We start from the raw sequence: 13496 nt of genomic DNA on the forward strand, positions 1-13496 counted from the left end.
ACTCTCTGGAGACCTTCAGGACACAGGCCATTCAGGACTTTACTGCCACTTGCTACAAGGGGACCTGCCATCTGGCACGTGGTGCTTGCTCTCCTCCCGAAACACCGGTGGAGGAGGCTCCAAGTCCATGTTCGCCATCTCCTGCTTTCTATCTTGAAACAGCAAGCAGTGAGTGCAAAGACGACTGTCGGTTATTTCTGCAAGCAGCAAACAGCAGCACGCGGACCTCCTGCCTTCAACTTCAGAGCTACAAACGCCAAAGGCCAACCAACCTCCACGCCCAGAGGCTGAGCAAAGCTAGCTGGACCTGCCCTTCATTCCTGAGGATCTGAGGTGCTGTGTGACAGGGGGTGGAGGGACCGGGTCACAGACAACTGCAGAAGAGCACACTTGGCAGCAGGTCCCAGACACAGTCGCTGAGATGCAGACAGTCACCATGGCTACGTGGAAGCTTCGAGGCCTTTCGGGTGCTTCACAAACCCACTTTCCAGGATAGCCTCATGGGGGCCAGAAATCTAAGCCAGAGCTCAGCACAACACAAGCCCCTCCACCCACTGTGCCCCTTGACCCAATGCACCACGGAAGTCACGGCATCACCACCCAGGTTTGCCCATGCCATCTCCCTGAACCTTCTCCAAATACAGAGGGGACTTCAGCCAGCACACTGCTGGCCTTGGTAATGGGACTCAGCTTTGCAGGCTGGAGGTGACTTAGACTGAGGAAGTGGCTGGTGCCTGGGAGCAAAGATGTCCAAGCTGTCTCCAGACCTGGCAAGGAGGCAGCAGAGGGAGGGTATCCCATGTGGGTTGCAATAGGTAGGACTCTTCAGAGGGAAACCCCAACATAGCCTGGGAGCTGCTTCCCAGTCTGCTTTTGGCAGGAGTTGGGGATGCAGAGTCTGATCCGCAATTGGTTTCATGCAATTCGCCTCTGAGGCCCAGATCATCAACCATGACCTAATGCCTAGTGTTTGGTTCATGTTTCAGAAACTACATTATTTCCATTGATTACCACGTGAAGAATCCCAACAGGAATTACGCAATGTTTGGGGACCCATTTTCTGGTCTTCTGTATTTTATTAAAAAAAATACGAGACTAATCAATCTTATTTTAAACCAACACCAATATCACACACACACACATTCTTCCCCCAGAAAAGGTTGCCCTCAGTTATCAGGCCAACTAGAGAAAGAAGAGATAAGACCAAAATGAAGCTCCAGGGTTAAAAATGAGGATTCTGATGTATGCTCATCAATTATGCAAAAATGCTAGGAGTTACTTTATCAAGGGTCAGGCTGCAGGTCTGACTATTAAAAGGTAGGCGAGTTCCTGGTAGTCAATGGCTAATTTCCCAGCAACAAGGGTGAAAAAGCATCCAAAAGATTTATGGCAATAATTATATGATTTTCAAAAAAGATCTAGAAAAAGATCTAGGAAACGGCTCAATTTCCAATCACATAAACGTTTAATGCAACATCAAAGGACAGCAAAGTCTTTCCCAAGAACAGGAAGTTTCCTAAAACCTGGGATGACCACATGGAGCTCTGTGCTAAAATAAGTGGGGTGACCACGTGGACATGTTTGTCCAGCTCTAATTTCGCTATTGCTAGGCTTTTTGAAAGGCAGGAATGCAGGAGAAGAGGCCCAACTCCTCTGCCAAGCTGCAGGAGGCAGAGAGGCCAGGGCCTGCTAGGGTGTGCATTGGCCCTGGTCCACCACAGAGCACCGGGGTCCACCTGCAGCCTGGCCCCTCCTTGCCTCTGGTGAGAGTACGGAGCTCCACCCCATCCAATGGGTGAGAGAATTAATGAGTTAATATTTGCAAGGTGCCGTGGAGATGAAAAATGACAGCATTAGGATCCCGGGCAGGATGGGTTGTATGACCCCACCCCCACCCCCGAGTGAGGCATAATCATTCTTTTTGCTTTCCTTTGAATTTTAATTTGTATAATTAGATGGCTTCCTGAAAAATTGATAAGTAGAATCTCCATCATGCAATCAAAGAGAAGATCAGCCGGCAGCTCCCTCCGCTCACACCAACGCCTGTGTAAAAGAGGCTGCAGTGGATTCCGGTGCTGGGCTTTTCTGGAGCCCTTCTGTGGAGTTGTCTCTGCAGGCCCTCAGCTGTCCCTGTGTCAGGTCAGCCATTTTGGCAGTGAATGCAGACTCTGGCCGCCAGCCACTGGGTCTGGCCCACCCATCCCCTCGCTGTGATGTTATTAAAAAACATACGTGGTTTCCCTCCTTCACCTTTCAAGGAGCAAGCTATATACAAGGATGTAATTAACAGGGCTGTCTTTCTAATGACGGGTGGTCAGTGCATGGTGGGCCCCTCTTGGCACCGATACCACCAGCACCTCACCCACCATGCTGGGTGTGGCTGCACTGCAGGCTGCTCTTTTGGGTCTGCTGCAGAAAGTCAACCTTAGCCTTCATCATCATCTACTATCACCATCAAGACAAAATGTATCAAAACCACAAAGGTACAGAGACAGACGAAATGGCAGGAGGCATGTGTCCCACTCTCCTGCTTGAGCCGAGGACAGGATCCCAGGACCCACTTGCACAGTGACTTTGGATCTGCTCTCCTGCGAACTCAGGCTCCTGCTCATCGAAAGGTGACAGTGTCACTCTTGCTCTTGGTGGCTGTGACAGAGGAAAATGGGCAAGAAAACCCTTGGTGGAAAGCAACAGGCATCTGATTCTGAGGACTGTTCCTGCCATTCCCTGGTTCTCAACACCAATCCTTCCAGCACTGAACCTCTGGCCGAGACCGGAAACAAACCAAAGCACCATTCTGCACTGTCCCCCCCCCCCCCCAGGACGTGAACCACTGATGCCTCTGTCCAGCTTGTCCACACTGTGTAGGCTACCTGCATATACATACACCTGCATAAGCATATACCTCATTTATCAGATTGGCTTTTGGACTATTGAAATGCATGTGTTCAAGTAACCCTTATCTTACTAATAATTGCGAGCTTGACTATTTGGTTGTGCAACAAAAGGCCATTGAGTGCTTTCTCCGAGTGAACAGGTGAAAAGTTTATTATGGATATATAATGTTAGGAAAAAAATGCAGCACATAAGATTCGGTTTTATCCAGAGTTTCAGGCAGCCACTTGGGACAAAGCTTCCCTGCACACGGGAGAGTCTATTATATTTCTAAAAGATGCCTGGGTCAGAAAACTACTTGGGAGATTTCTGGTCACTCTGACAAGCTGCAGGAGGAGGAGATGTGTTCAACGTGGGTGTCAAGAAAAACAAGGAATGCATTTCACAACCACTTCCTCTGAACTAAGGGCAGAAGGAAGAGAAGACTCCCAACATGCAACACTGTCTAGATGAGTTTTTTTTTAAATTGTAGATTGTCACAATACCTTTATTTTATTTTTATGCCGAGCTGAGGATTGAACCCAGTATCTCACAAGTGCTAGGCAAGTGAGCCACAACCCCAGTCCCCAGATGAGTTTTTCCCAGATGATCACCAATAGCCATCACCTCCCAGGACCCAGCACCATTGGATGGACAGAAGAAAAACTTAGCCCTCCTCAATTTGCATTTCTAAGTCTCACATTCTGAGGATCTTCTCAGCTTCTTTATTCTAGTTCCCTCCCACCTTCAAAGATTAAACAGCTGAGGGATTTACAGAGTAAATGCACGTCTTCAATGGTGTCTTTCAAAATGAAAGTTCTCCCCCAAAGTGGTTAAACATAATGATAGCTTTCAGTTCTTTTAAGGAAATCTACATAAACATTATGCTAATGAAGGTCAAGTCTAACGAATGAATATTATCCTAGTTAAGCAAATACTGACAGTCTTGTGCATGGACCCCTGCCCACAAAGTCCTCAGGGTATATTCCCTGAAGGGCACTTAGACTAAAAATGTGGGAGGTGAGGGTGATCCCATGTAGGTAGAACAGGCTCCCTGCAGCCAGGAGCAGCTGGGGTGCCCACGGGTCTACAATATCCAGTCTGTGGTCCCCCAAGGGCAGGACATGCTCTCAGAGAGCCTCCTTTGCCCAGCCTACAAGCTCTGTGGTAGCAAGACCCAGCTGGGCCACGGTGGGGAAGCGGCACGGGTCCAGGCACAGGTGAGCATCTGGCTGGCACCTTTCCACAGTGTCTTGAGCTTTCTGGCCCACCAATGACACCACCCTGATGCAGTCTCTGCCTCTGCCTCTAGTCCCAGAGAGAAAGCTGCAGGTGTCCGTGGTCCCTCAGGGAAGCCACTCCATAACCTTTAGGGGTCAAGCATGCCCAATGCATGCCTTCTATGTAAAGAGCTGGTCTGACCTTCAGTCCTAACAAAGACAGTTCCAGGAGTCAGGGGATGGTGGGCACCACTGGCCTAGCTGTGGTTAGATGGTGGTCAGAACACCATAATTAATAACAAAATTATTAATACTTCTTTAAGGGAGGAAAGAAGTTTTATGGATGATGAGTGGAACATGAGCTCACCAGAATCAATTCTCAAAATTATGCCACCTATCACAGCCCGAGCCCAGTCACTAACTTTAGGTTAGGAAAACAAAGTCCCCTTGGAATTCTCCCTTGAGGAATACTGAAGCCCAGCTCCCAATGTGATGGTGTTGGAGGGGCGGCCCTGGGGAGGCGACTCGACTCTGGGGTTTCCGTCTCAGGAATAGGCTCAGTGCCCTTGTAAGTAGACTGTTATCCCTTTCAGGAATTAAGCATGTGGCATTTAAGCCCCACAGACCCTGGCCATCTTGCTACAGCAGCCTGACCTATCAACAGACAGCTCCTTGGTCATGGATTCAGAAGGTTTTTGCAAATGGATGTGTTGGTGGTGGGGACTGAACACACAGTTGGGACAGAGAGTAGCATAAAAGGTGTAGAAGGAATCCTCCCTTCCCCACAGTTCCCCAACCAGCAGCGCCCTTCCTGAGATACATACTGAAGTTCAGCTCAGATTCCAGGGGCCAGGCCTATCCACCATCCAGCAAGACTAGGGAGCTCCTATTTCCCTGCAGAATGCCTAGCAGCCCAACCTTAGGGTAACCTGGTCACACCCAGATCACATGTCTTCCAGCTGTTCCAGGAACTCCACCCTCTGTCCCCCAGGGCTGATGCAACACAGGGCACCCTAGAGATGTTCACAGCAGCTTGGCTGCAGTTATCACAGTCCTTTCCCAATGCCCGGAGGCTCGGGATGCCTCAGGATCCAGAAGCACAAGACACTGCTTATGCCACCTATCACAGCACCAGCCCAGCCAATAACTTAAGATTAGAAAAACAAAGTCAATGAGACTTCATACCAGAACAGGATCAGGCCCAACTGGATCAATACAGCAAATATAAAATAACTCAGGATAATAAATTAGCACAGGTCAAATCTACCACCTAGGGCTTTTATTTGTTTTAAAGAATTTGGGCGTGAGACTTTAAAAAAGCACCCCACCCCCAAGTTCAGACCCTGTAAGTTACATAGTTCGTAAAGTCAAAGAACTTGGAAAGCAAGTCCTCCAGCAAGCAGAAATCAGGGCGCCAGAAGCTAACACACCACCCGGCCAAAGGCAGCTCAGTGGAGGCAGGCAACTTAAAGGCCACTTAAATGCTGGTGTTTGGGCTCAAACAACCTAAATATTTTCACTTGCTAAATGCTATACTGAAGGACAGAGGGTGTAGGCAGTTGTGGTAGCTCCCGCCTGTAATCCCAGAGGCTTGGGAGTCCCAGACAAGTTCAAAGCCAGCCCAAGCAACTTAGTGAGAACTGTCTCCAAAAAAGGACACAGAGGTTGAGCAGGAAGTCATGATTTTTCCACTGGTTGTTTCTTTTGGGTCATGATGGAAAAGAAAACACTCATGTTTAGAATTTTCACACATTTTAGAAGTACCATCTTCAAATTATGCCTTGAAAGAATACAGTTTTAATAATAGAGGCGGGGTTCGGATAAAAGCAAATAAGCAGATTTTCATTCAAATTAAGAGGCAAAAAACTGATGCCTCTGTATTCCCATTGTGTTTAGACCCAGGAATCGCGTTGCACAGATGAACGTCTGTTTGTCTGGTTCTCTATTACTCTGGCATTAAAACTTTGATCGGCGGCGGAGGAGCTGGGTCAGGCAGGGTAAAGGGATTAGTGATCTTGAATTCAGTGCGGACAGGAGCTCCTCTCTCAGCAGCTCCTCTTTGGTTACAGGCTTGGCACCGTGATTCCAGAATATTTATGTTTCACCAACTGGTGCCCCACCAAGGAAGGACCCAGAATACCTGAAAGACCTTGCAGGGGTCTTCAGTCCTAAGGCTGTTGGGCTGGATGTCACTGGCTAGACCGGGACTATTTGTTAAATTATGATATAATAGGTAATATATCAATTATACACAGAATATTAAGACATTAATATACACTATGAACATACACTGTAGAATAAACCTTATGATACTAAAATATGAATTACTAAATTTGTTAAACTCGAGATTATTTAAGTCTGTGGAGCGGGGAGGGAAGATATACATTTAAGGCAACCTTGAATTATTTAGCGTAATCTAATATACATGAAATATACCTGTATTTAAATCACATAAAGGCAATGTATAAAAAATTGCTTACTTATCAAAACTATAATGATAAAGTCTTGAATTTTTAGAACGCTTTTTTTTTTTTTTTTTAAGATACCTGCCTCTTCAATCCCCGACCCAGAGATGCCTCTGTCTGTGGTGGACTGTCAGCCCTCCTTGGGGACACAATTGCCCTTCTTAAGCCCCAGGAGGCTCATTTCCTGACACTTGAGGTCTAGAATGCCCATCCCAGGCTCACAGTCCCCAATCACTCTCAGAAGCAGGGGAAACTAGGCCCATGGGGCCACCTTCCTCCTCCTCCTGGTGCAGACCTTCTTGGGAGCTAGTCCAACCAGGGAGGCCTGCTACTGCCCAGCGGTGGGCCCTGTGGCCGGCAGAGGGCACTGTTCACCCTGCCTGGTCTTCCCCAGGCTGCAGAGACTCAGCTGCTTGGCAGTGACTGGCCTTCCTCATTTCTGTCCCCGTGTGGGCTCTACAAGAATCCATCAGCTTCCTAAGGCCTGAGGAGGAGATGGCACATTCACCTCTTCTCAGCAAGGAGATCAGAAGGCACCGCTGCTCTCTTGCAGCAGAGACGTTCAGTGGTGGAAGGGAAGGAAGGGAAGAAGTGAGGAGCACTCCTGGGGTCTCACTCCTGCACTGAGAGCTGGAATCCCTGCTCCTAGAGCTCAGGGATCACAGCTCAGGTAGAGAAGTGGGTGAAGAAGCAGGAAAGCTCCTGTCCCAGCATGTGGGGTTCCCCAACCCCAGGGCCACCCTGAAGGGTGGTTTTCCATTATGCCCCTGCCTCTTATTTAAGGAATGGTGAGCCACAGAGATGACAAATGGAAACAACTCCTCAGCCACAAAATTAGGACAAACTGTGGAGGGAGGGGGTTGTGCAGCGCCCGTCACGGTTTCCATGACCAGCTACAGATTCTGGGCAGGGCACGCGCCTGATAAATTGGTGACTGCTCACACCTCTTGGATCCCCGAGACCCTTGCTGTGAGACATGGATGACCTCAGAATACATCATTTTTTTTTTTTTGTTTTTCTGGCAGACTCTACTTTGGAGAGAGTTGAGGCAAAGGGGATTTTCCAGTCTTATTTAGAAACGCATGGAGACCAGTAAGGCCGCCTCCTGCCTGCTGACCAGTCTGACCCACCGGGTTCTAAGAAGGCAGCTTCATCAATGAGTTCACTAGCTCACTCACCACGAGCAAGGCACCTCAATGGCTCGGGAAAGGAGGGGCTGGTTTAGCTCACTGAGGCTACAGCAAGAGGGTGGCATGTGCCCCATCCAGTGCCCACACTACCATGGGATGCCCTTGCTCTCTCTGACCATCATTTCAAAGCCACAGTGGCCATTTCAACAGGATGCGGTCGGTTCCCCTGCCGACTCCTGGTTTGACCCGACTTTGCTTTTGGAGACAAATGCCCAGCAACACACTTGGGGTCCTGAAGGGCTCCTATGAGCTCCAGTTCCACTTGCTCCAGGCAGCCTCCGAGAGGAGCATCCTTCTTCCCTTTATGGCTCCACCATCCCAAGCAACCCCCCATTTCTTCAAACAATATTTTCTTGTTAAACCTAGGTGGCTCCTCTGTCCAGCCCACTTGAGTGTGGACAACTCTGGGAGTTGTGTGGGCTACATGGTGGCCAAGGAGAGACTGACAGGACCAGTGGCACCATCCTGGTGGGCAGGAGGGGGACTCTGGCTGGACAGGTGAGCGCCGATTGGGGTTCTGCATCTGCTTTTCAGAAATCATGTATCCGGAGAGGTTCTTTCCAAAACAAAACAGAAGGAAAAGCTCACTTCAAAGGGGCCCACCTGTTAGGAGGGGCAGGGACCACTCTCCAGTATTCAGTATTGGCCAGGTGGCAGACAAGGACCCAAGCAAAGACCCCAAGGAACCCTGTACCCAGCTTAACACGCCCAGGACAGGATGGCCACTGCTCCAATGCGGGGCCCAGCTCCTCTCCTCCCGTGTCTGAGCCAACGTTTCTGGGCACCAACTTCAGGCCGTGGTGGCACAGATAGGTTGACAAGTCTGGGGGCAGCCCGCCCTGTAACTGAGGTACACAAAGGGAGATACCTAGCAGAGTCACCTCACAGCTTGGGAGTAAAGTGTTTGTTTTACGACATATATTCTAAAGATGGACCGCTGCGCATATCCAAGTTCCATGGTTCTGACATTCTTGAATAATTTTGCCCGTTCTGTAGTGAGCTCCAGTCCTGGGGTCCAACTCCATTTGAACATTTACCCACAGCCTGCACAACAGGTAAGATAGCCCTTAGTGGAGAGCGGCTGCTGAACTGTGGCAGGGAGGTGATGCTTGTGGTGCGCCTTTCCTGGGGCATCGTGGCTTGGATCAGGAATGTCCCCCAAAGTCATATGTTGGAAGCATTTCCCTCAATGCTGCAGGGTTCAGAGGTAGGGCTCTGGGGCAGTGATTAAGTCACTGGGTTCTGACCCACAGGGGATGAATCCACTCAGAGTGGACAGGGCTAGCAGGAGGTGGGACCTAGCTGGAGGAGGCAGTCATCAGGCCATGCTCCAGAAGAGCGTGTCTCCCTTTCCCCCCACTTCTGGGCTGCCACTCACCATCACTCCTCTGCATGGTGTTTCCGCCACGGAATCCCCGATCATGAAGTGAGAGCTCTGAAACTGACCTCTCCTCTACGTATTCCTGACAGGTATTATGGTCACAGTGATGACAAGCCGACTGTGTCACAGGGTGGAAGACTACCACGGTGAGTTGGCCTGCACCCTGACCTTCCAGGGTCAGACCACCACCACCTGCTTAGACAATTACAGCTCACCTGTGCTAATGGCCAAGGTGAATTCTGCATAAAATCCCATTAAGGAATACCTGGCGATATAAAAGCCACTTCAAAAACCTGCTCTAATTTCTGGGGATGCTGTTCATATTAGAGGAGCTCGGAGGACTTGTAAGACACCTGGTTGCCAGCTATATGCCCCAGACCAGACACCAAGTGAGAACAGCACAGCAGGGTGTTTGAGGCCAGGCCCTGGACACCTGCTTCTTGCGGCCTTCCTGACCAAGCCTGCACACTTACCTATGGACTCAGTATAGCACCCCAAGGGAACTGAACTAAAGGACTGTGGGTCACACTGACCATAAGGGTCTTGTTAATGAGCTGACATGTGTTCACCTCAAATCATGTTGAAACTCTGACTGAGTCCCAGTTCCCTCCAAATGTGACTACATTTGGAGACAGAGAGAGCAGCAATCAAGTTAAACAGAGGTGCCTGGGCTGGGGATGTGGCTCAAGCGGTAGCGCGCTCGCCTGGCATGCATGCGGCCCGGGTTCGATCCTCAGCACCACATACAAACAAAGGTGTTGTGACCGCCGAAAACTAAAAAATAAATATCAAAATCTCTCTCTCTCAAAAAAAAAAAAAAAAGAAAAGAAAAGAGATGGCTTGGCTGGGTTCTACCCCAATGACAAGTGTTCTCATAAAAAGCAAAGTGGGGACAGAAATATGGACAGGAAAAGGTTGATATGAAGACACAGGGAGAAGATGGCATCTGTAATTCAAGAAAAGCCTAGAATGGGTCCTTCTCTCAGTCCTTCAAAGGAACAAACTCTGATCTCGCACGTAGTCTCTAGAACCCTGAGAGAATAGGCTTCCGTGGTTCATGTCACCGAATCTGTACTTTCTTATAGGGGTGCAGGCAGACTCCTGGCAGCCTGCTGATGTTAGGGTCTACAACTCAAAAGGAACGCCCTGGGGGTACTGCACCATTAGACTTAGGGAAGTTCAGAGCCAGGAAGTCACACACCGTGAAGGAACAGCCCCTACACAGTGAAAGGACTGGGGAACCAGACCTTCTGCTTTCCTATGCTTAGAACTGGTCCTCCAACACAACTATTAAACCTGAGCTCTCCAAGTTGGAGAGAAAGAGGATGCAGGGGAACACTTAAGGTGGTCTGCAAACACTGTCGGGGCAGAAACAACCACTCCTGTGATGGGAAATGGTGGACATGAGCTCTGAGGTGTGGACAGTCCCACCTGGAGCCCCAGCTGCAGAGAAGCCTTGGATCACAGCTGCAGATGCACAGAGTCGGGCAGGGGTGCACACGGCTGCAACCAGGGGCCTAAAGGCCCGCGTGCCCTGGCGTTAAAACCATGAAACCAGGGTGTTTCTGGGGCCTTGAGATTTCAAAAGTCATCAAATCCAACTGCTCCTTTCACACACAGAACCTGAGGCTCAACCAAGCCAGTTCACTCCCAGGCCATGTTTTTGTGGTTCCCTAGGACACCCCATGCCCCCCCCCCATCCTGTGCAACCCCTATTCCCCTAGAAGAGCTCTGCCAAGGCTTACGGTACAAAATCCTGGAAATCAGAGAGGGAGATGGAGTCACGTCAGCCAGGCTCCTCAGTGACATCTCATTTAGCCAAACCCCATGGCCACTAAACCCCTCGAAGGCAGTGCTCTCCAGACTGAAGGAGAACTGTTCTGTAAACTCATCAAAAAGAAAAGCAGGACTGCGGTTGTGGCTCAGTAGTAGGGTGCTCGCCTAGCATGAGTGAGGCGCTGGGTTTGATCCTCAGCATCATATAAAAATAGATAAAATAAAGGTATAAAAATATTTTTAAAAAAAGAGAAAAAGGAAAGCAAAGGAGGGAGGGGGGAAAAGCAGAAGCTAGGGAGACACATACCTGAGTGCCAGCCAGCAGGGACACCCACAGAGAAGTGGGACTGTGGAAAGAGGGGAGGCTTCCAGCGCTGGGTGCTTAGTGTGCACCAAGACCTGCTCCACGTGGCACTGAGGCCAGCTCCTGCTACCCGTACACAGGCAGCCTCACATACGCTGCCGAGATGGTTCCAGCAGATACAGCATCTGCACTGCAGAGAGGCCCCGGCATGACAGACACCTGGGTTTTCACACCTGTTCTGCAGGCAAGTCGCTGGCAAGATAGAGATATCCCCTCCCCACCCAGGTACTTTTTAGGAGAGCACACCACTGGCTCTGAGGAGCCTAGGCTGTCAAAGCCCATAAGATCAGGACACAGGTGCTGAGGGGCCGGGCAGGGTCTGCTCGAGGCTCTTTCCCTCTGGTCACTCGCTAGGCTCAGCAATTCCTGGGAAAGCTAAAAGCCAACGCTGTCTTCCTGTCTGCTATGGCGATCGCACCTGGTCAAGACTGCAACATGGGGGCTGGGGGTGTGGCTCAAGCGGTAGCGCGCTCGCCTGGCATGCGTGCGGCCCGGGTTCGATCCTCAGCACCACGTACCAACAAAGATGTTGTGTCCGTCGAAAGCAAAAAATAAATAAATAGATATTAAAAATTCTCTCTCTCTAATAAAAAAAAGACTGCAACATGCCATCCTGGACTGGGGGTGAGATGCAGGAACTTTTGGGTGCTCAGGACCTCCAACTTCTTCATTCCACGTTGCCATGGCAATGACTCACGCCATGGGGTGTGCCTGCTGGGGACCCACTGCCCAGGGCACATCCCTGCTCCGGAGAATGACAAGCAACAACCACAGCACACATGTATCCACATGCAGAATTCTGGAGTGTTCTCTCCCATGACCCGCTGGCCCCTCACTGCATTCTGTGCGCCTCTCCATCTCCATCTCACCTCTCCATGGAAAAAGCCAGCTTCCTTCTGCTCCTGGGAGCACCATGGGAGCTGGGTCAGGCCCTAAGTTCCACTCCAGGTCCAGGGACCAGAAGTGAGACCGCTAAACCACAAGATGGAACCATCTTGGGGTGTGAGGCTCAGAAAGAGTTAAATGGATCTTTAAAAACAAAACATGAAAATGGCTTCAGTTCAGTTTGATGAGGTCAGTGAATATGAGGCCTAATGACACGTGTAAGAAAAAACATCTGTCAGTGTCAAAGGTCGGCAGGAAGTGAGTGGGGTCTGGGCAGCTCCAATTGGCTGGACACATGCTCCTCGAAAGAGACACACATGGCTTAACTTAGCCCTAGGGGAACAACAAAACCCCCTTTCAATTGTCCTGAGCAGCCCCGCCTCTGCCTCCAGAGCAGCAGAGGACCCTGACTGGCTCTTTGTTCACTCTCTGCCCCATGGAGGCCAAGCCCTTCGGAGCAGCCTTCGGGGAACTGGGACAGCAGGCCACAGAGCCTCCTGCTTCACTCTAGAAACACAGCAAATGCCTCAATAAATCCATCACCACCAAAACAAGAGGCTCCTTTGGGAAAACAGGAAGTCCTGGAACACAGCACAGCCTAAAACAGGGCGGTTTACTGAGGAACAGCACCAGCCTCCTGAGCCTCTGCACCAACTCACCTTATACCGGTCCTGCAGGAGCCGGGGCAGACCCCAGGAGGGAGGGGCCTGGTCTTTGTTACACAGGTCACAAGTCTGGGACTTAGCCAGTCCTGCTTCCTGTCCACAGGCCCCAAGAAAGGCCTCAAGGGAAGCCATGCCGCCCTGCTGCAGGAATGAGGCCTGGTGCTCTCTATAAACAGGGGCCGCTGGGGCCTTTAAAGTCTGGGGTCTTCTGGAACCCGCCTGCCCCTCATGGACAGCTACAGTTCCAGGAAGACCTGGCAGCTAGGTGCCAACTCCTGGGAACACACTGAACTTCACCACTGTGCGGTGGGCAGGTTTCATCTGATATGAAGACCAGGCAGGCAGGAAGACGAGAAGTTCCCATTTCCCCCAAAGGTACCCAACTTTAAAGGGCATAAGTACAGGAAACCTCCTAAGAAACCGTAAGTGTCTTCCACAGACTGTGCACACAGCTTGTGTTCCTTATGCCGGCTCCCGCCAGCTGTGCCCAACTGTCCCCTCCTTTCCCACTGATTTTGTTTTGTTTGTTTTAATAACGGCCAAGGATGCTGAGGGCAGTCAAAAGCACAGCCTGTGTACCAAAACTCTACCCTGGCTGCAAGGGAGAGCAGAGAATCAAGTCAGCTGACCTCCACACGGAAGAGTCCAAGGCCCCAGAGTAAATCGTCCAAGGTCA

The 13496-nt window shown here is 50.3% G+C and overlaps 1 protein-coding gene across 4 annotated transcripts in view; it reads right to left on the reverse strand.

Moving 5' to 3' along the window:
* Ctbp2 (C-terminal binding protein 2) overlaps positions 1 to 13496 on the reverse strand; it is a 143447-nt gene that overhangs the window by 47889 nt on the left and 82062 nt on the right. The window lies entirely within an intron of this gene.

This window comes from Urocitellus parryii, chromosome 5, assembly GCF_045843805.1.
Source record: "Urocitellus parryii isolate mUroPar1 chromosome 5, mUroPar1.hap1, whole genome shotgun sequence".
NCBI classification, from domain to species: domain Eukaryota; kingdom Metazoa; phylum Chordata; class Mammalia; order Rodentia; family Sciuridae; genus Urocitellus; species Urocitellus parryii.